Raw genomic sequence first — 6,152 nt, 5'->3', positions numbered from 1 at the left:
AAAAAACGCTCCGGTCCTTAAGGTATAAAATGGCCTGGTCCTTAAGGGGTTAAGGACCAAGGACGTACCGGTACGTCCTTGGTCCTGCTCTCCTGATATAACGCAGGGTTACACAGTAACCCCGCGTCATATCACGGCGGGCCCGGCGTCATAGTGAAGCCGGGACTCGCCTCTAATAGCGTGCAGCGCCGATCGCGGCGCCGCGCTCTATTAACCCTTTAGCCGCGCGCTCAGAGCTGAGCCGCGCGACTAAAAGTGAAACCGAAAGTGGCCGGCTAGCTCAGTCGGGCTGTTCGGGAAAGCCGCGGCTAATCGCGGCATCCCGAACAGCTGACAGGACAGCGGGAGGGCCCCTACCTGCCTCCTCGCTGTCCGATCGCCGAATGACTGCTCAGTGCCTGAGATCCAGGCATGCTCATGCGGCAGAATCGTTGATCACTGGTTTCTTATGAGAAACCAGTGATCAATGATGAAGATCAGTGTGTGCAGTGTTATAGGTCCCTATGGGACCTATAACACTTCAAAAAAAAAATTACAAAAAAAAGTTAATAAAGATCATTTAACTCCTCCCCTATTAAAAGTTTGAATCACCCCCCTTTTTCAATAATAAAAAAAAACAGTGTAAATAAAAATAAACATATATGGTATCATCGCATGCGGAAATGTCCGAATTATAAAAATATATCATTAATTAAACCACTCGGTCAATGGCGTGCACGCAAATAAATTCCAAAGTCCAAAATAGTGCATTTTTGTTCACTTTTTATATCATTTAAAAATGAATAAAAAGCGATCAATAAGTCCTATCAATGCAAAAATGGTACCGTTAAAAACTTCAGATCACGGCGCAAAAAATTAGCCCTCATACCGCCCCAAACACGGAAAGATAAAAAAGTTATAGGGGTCAGAAGATGACAATTTTAAACGTATTCATTTTCCTGCATGTAGTTATGATTTTTTCCAGAAGTACGACAAAATCAAACCTATATAAGTAGGGTATCATTTTAATTGTATGGACCTACAGAATAAAAATAAAGTGTCATTTTTACCGAAAAATGTACTACGTAGAAACGGAAGCCCCCAAAAATTACAAAACAGTGTTTTTTTTTCCAATTTTGTCGCACAATGATTTTTTTTTCCGTTTCACCGTAGATTTTTGGGCAAAATGACTGAAGTCATTACAAAGTAGAATTGGTGGCGCAAAAAATAAGCCATCATATGAATTTTTTGGTGCAAAATTGAAAGAGTTATGATTTTTTAAAGGCAAGGAGAAAAAAACGAAAATGCAAAAACGGAAAAACCCCCGGTCCTTAAGGGGATATATTGATGCGGGAAATAGACAACTTTGATAAATCTCCTTTATGGTCTCTTATCTTATTTAACATAATATAGAGGTAAGGATTCTTATAATTTCCTCCCAGCAGGCAGAGATGGTTCAGCTCTATCTGACCATGTGATGCTGTGATAATGCATAATGTGAATAATAAAATAAAATAAAAAAGCAGAGAAAATAAAACAGGAAGAAATCTGAAATTCAAGATTTTAGGTGATCCTGAGGTGGGGGGGGGGAGGTTACAGTGATAGAAAAATTTGTCCTTACTATGCAAATTGTCTTGGAGTGGGGCACTTTAAAAACAAAATGGAAGTCATATTCACCTGCCCCTATACCCCGCAGCTGCTGTTCTGACGTTTCCTGGTCCCCCAATGCTGTCCCCTTCTTCCTGCTTCTGATGATATTCTCTGTGCAGGATTTGCCTTTCAGAGTGGACATTTCCTGCATTAACAAAATAGTAGCAGATAGCAGTGGGGACCAGGAAAGATCAGAAAGGCAGCTGGATTGTATACAACTACATAGTTACTTTCACTCTTCAAAATAGTGTCAGTGGCCCATAAGAACAGTATTGGAATTAGATTTTTTATAAAACTACCTGCATAATTTGTTTAATACATTTTTACATTTTCCTTTTACTAAAATCGTACATATTAAAGCTATATTTTACACGGGTGCATGCTGCTGTGGCAAATATAGAGTATACAAAAAAGAAGGTTGCAGCAGCACTTTTGGTCAAAAAATGGAGGCTGTAAGCGCAATTTTTGATCAAAAAGTGTCGCCCATCCACCACACAGAAGTGGCCTCATTTCGGATGGGACCCTAACACTCAATTCACCTCTGCTGGGCATATAGCCTCTGACTAGGTGATACGCTGGATCCACTATTAATTTAATATCTATCTATTTATCACTATCTATCTTTCTATCTGCCTCATATCTATCTATCCATCCAATATCCACACAAAGGGAAGCAGCATAACCCGGTCACTGTCAAGATGTGGTGAGTGCCAGCAGTGAATGCAGTCCAGGTCAAGGTCTGCTATTCAGCCAAATGCAAAAAAGAGATTCTGGCCTCACATTGGCTTTTTTCAAGCATGTGGAAAAAGTTGGTGTGAAGCCGGTGAAACGTTGTGTCTTGTACATAAATAAAATAAAATAAATAAAACCACTTTGATTTGATTCTGGGGTGCTGCAGAACCTCTTTTTTGCATCTATCTATCTATCTGTCTCATATTTATCCATCTTGTAACACTCACGTTTCTGAAGACAGGAACTCCGGTGTATGTGGATCAGCTGGACCTGTGTGGCAGATGACTCGGACCGTGCCAGGGAGCGGAGTCTAAGGTGCCACTGGTCTTCACCAGAGCCCGCCGCAAAGCAGGATGGGCTTGCTGCTGCAGGCGACACCAAGGTCGCTACCCATGGCACGGCTCGACCACACAGGCGGCTGGGGAGATACGAAGCACAGTAGGGATGAGACAACTCGTAGTCAGGATAGCTGTAGGTCAGGGCAGGCGGCACAGTAACATAGTCGGGAAGTAGCAGAAGTTCAGTAGGCAGGCGGCACAGAAGCAAGGTCAAGGTCACAAGAGCAGGAGATCTGGTACAAGGCAAGGCAATATTATGGAACACTTTCACTAGGCACAAGGCAACAAAGATCCGGCAGAGAACTGAGGAGGGTGGAGGAATTTACCAACAAGACACAGGTGGTTACACTAATGAGCATACTGGCCCTTTAAATCTTAAAGCTCCGGCGCGCGCACGCCCTAAGGGACGGGGACACTTGCGCCTGAGCAGAGAGGCGGAAGCAGAGGCAGGGGAAACACCCAGACAGTGATGGACTGGGGCTCGCATGCGGGTGCATCTCGCAATGCGAGTCTCAGCCCCGTCGGCAGCGGAAGGTAAGGGGACCATGCGCTCACGGCCAGCATGTGAGGCCGGAGCGCATAGCGTAACAGTACCCCCCCTTTGGTCTTCCCCTCCTTTTATGAGAGAGGAAACTCCTGAGAAGGTCACGGTCCAGGATATTCTCCTCAGGTTCCCAAGATCTCTCCTCAGGACCGTAACCCTCCCAGTCGACCAAAAAAAATTGTTTACCTCTCATAGTTTTTGCAGAAAGGATCTGTTTAACTTTGTAGACATCAGATGAGCCGGAGACAGGTTTTGGGGGAGGATTCTTCTGAGAAAACAGGTTTACAACAAGAGGCTTGAGGAGAGAGACGTGGAAAGAATTGTGAATACGTAACGTAGCAGGTGGACGGAGTTTGTAGGAGACAGGATTGATCTTTTGTAGAATCTGGAAGGGACCAAGGTAGCGGGGACCGAGCTTGTAACAGGGGATCTTGAAGCGGATGTATTTGGATGAAAGCCACACCATGTCACAAGGAGAGAAGGATGGAGGAGGTCTTCTACCTTTATCCGCTTGCGCCTTCATGCGTGAAGAAGCCTGGGACAATGACTGTCAGGTCTGTTGCCAGATGGTGGAGAAGTCACGGACCGGCTCATCAACAGCAGGCACACCGAAGGAGACTGGGAGAGGAAGAGGAGGACGGAGATGGAGTCCGTAGACAACAAAAAAGGGAGACGACCTCGTGGACTCTGAATCCTTAAGATTATATGAGAATTCAGCCCAGGGGAGAAGGTCGACCCAACCATCTTGGCGAGCTGAAACAAAATGCCAAAGATAAGTCTCAAGGATTTCATTGACCCTTTCCACCTGACCGTTGGACTGAGGGTGGTAGGCCGAGGAGAAGTCCAGATTGATGTCCAGAAGGTTACAAAGGACAAACTGCACCCCTCGATCCAAAACAATATGCTGTGGAAGACCATGTAAACGAAAGACATGCGACAAGAAGTACTTTGCCAGCTGCGGAGTACCTGGTAGAGGAATGAAATGAGCCATCTTGGAAAACCGATCTACCATTACCCAGATGAAAGTTTTATTATGAGAAGGTGGCAGATCGGTGATGAAATCCATGGCGATATGGAACCAGGGAGTCTCTGGAATGGGTAAAGGCTGTAAGAGTCCTGCAGGTCTTTGCAGATGAGTTTTGTCACAGGCACAAGTTACACAGGACTGAACAAAATCAGAACCATCACGTTCAAGATGGGGCCACCAGTAGTGCCGGGAAATAATAAGTAGGGTCTTGCATATTCCAGGATGTCCTGCTGTCAAGGAAGAATGACCCCATTTCAAGACCTTGCGTCTCAATCTGGTGGGCACAAAGGATTTTCCTGGAGGAACTTGCTGAATCGCGGCAGGAGTGGCAGGAATCAAACGGTCAGGAGGAATAATGTGCCTAGGCGTGGAGGCCAAACCAATGATGTCAGAGGACCTGGATAGTGCATCAGCCCAGATGTTCTTGTCTGCAGTACGGAAGTGAATGAAGAAGTTGAAACGGGAAAAGAACAGTGACCATCTTGCTTGGCGGGGGTTCAAACGCTGAGCAGACTGAAGGTATAGAAGATTCTTATGATCGGAGTAGATGCTGACCGGATGAGAAGAACCTTCCAGTAAATGTTGCCATTCCTCCAAAGCTAGCTCAATAGCGAGGAGTTCACGATCTCCAATGGCGTAATTCCTCTCTGCAGGAGAGAAAGTCTTGGAGAAGAACCCACAAGTTACACTCTTGCCCTTGGGAGTTTTTCTGTGTGAGGACGGCATCAACCTCCAATGCAAAGGGCCTCTCTGGATCAGGTCTTGTAAGCACGGGAGCAGAGGAATATGCAGACTTTAAATGGGAGAAGGCCTCTTCTGCCTCTCAAGACAAGGACTTAGGACTGGATGCCTTTTTAGTGAGAGCTACAATAGGAGCAACCAAGGATGAAAAATGTGGGATAAACTGACGATAATAGTTAGCGAATCCCAGAAAGCGTTGAATTGCACGTAGGCCCAAGGGACGAGGCCAATCAAAAACTGCAGATAACTTATCTGGATGCATCTGCAAGCCCTGATGAGAGACAATGTAGCCAAGAAACGGAATACTAGACTTTTCGAACAGGCATTTCTAAAATTTGGCGTAGAGATGAACGTGATTTTGTTAAGTCCCCTGTAGTCAATGCATGGACGGAGTGAGCCATCCTTCTTTCCTACAAAGAAACCTGCTCCAGCAGGAGAAGAGGACTTACGGATAAATCCCTTTTGGAGATTCTCCTGGATATACTCAGCCATGGCTTTGGTCTCAGGAACTGAAAGACGATATATCCTCCCATGAGGAGGAGTGGTATCAGGCAGAAGATCAATAGGGCAGTCGAAAGGACGATGTGGAGGCAGAGATTCAGCCTGTTTCTTGCAGAAGACGTCGGAGAAATCTTGGTAAGGTGGCGGCAGGCCAGGTAAAGGTGGAAGATGAGAAACAACTTTACACAGAACAGGTTGGAGGCAAAAATTTTGACAAGATTGTTCCCAGCAAATTATTTCTCCAGTTTTCCAATCCAGTTGCGGGGAATGGCGTTGCAGCCAAGGAAGACCAAGAAGAATCCCAGAAGTACAGTGTGGCAGAACATAGAATTCAATCTTCTCTTTATGTGATACTCCCACTTGCATGACGAGAGATTCAGTACGGAAGTGAACCTTTACAGTCCAGATTTTGTCTATTTACAGAGGAGATAAACAAGGACTTGGCAAGCCGAGTAAGAGGAAGATGATACTTGTGGACTAAAGCCACATCAATAAAGTCACTTGCAGATCCGGAGTCCAAAAATGCTGTAGTGCTGAAGGAAGACTTGGCTGAAGCGAAGACTTGTACAGGAATAGTTAAGCGTGGAGAGGTAGTATTCACACCCAGGGATGCCTCTCCCACATACCCTAGGTGCGGACG

This window comes from Hyla sarda, chromosome 3 (genome assembly GCF_029499605.1).
Source record: "Hyla sarda isolate aHylSar1 chromosome 3, aHylSar1.hap1, whole genome shotgun sequence".
NCBI lineage: Eukaryota > Metazoa > Chordata > Amphibia > Anura > Hylidae > Hyla > Hyla sarda.
Note: the sequence above shows the minus strand (reverse complement) of the source record.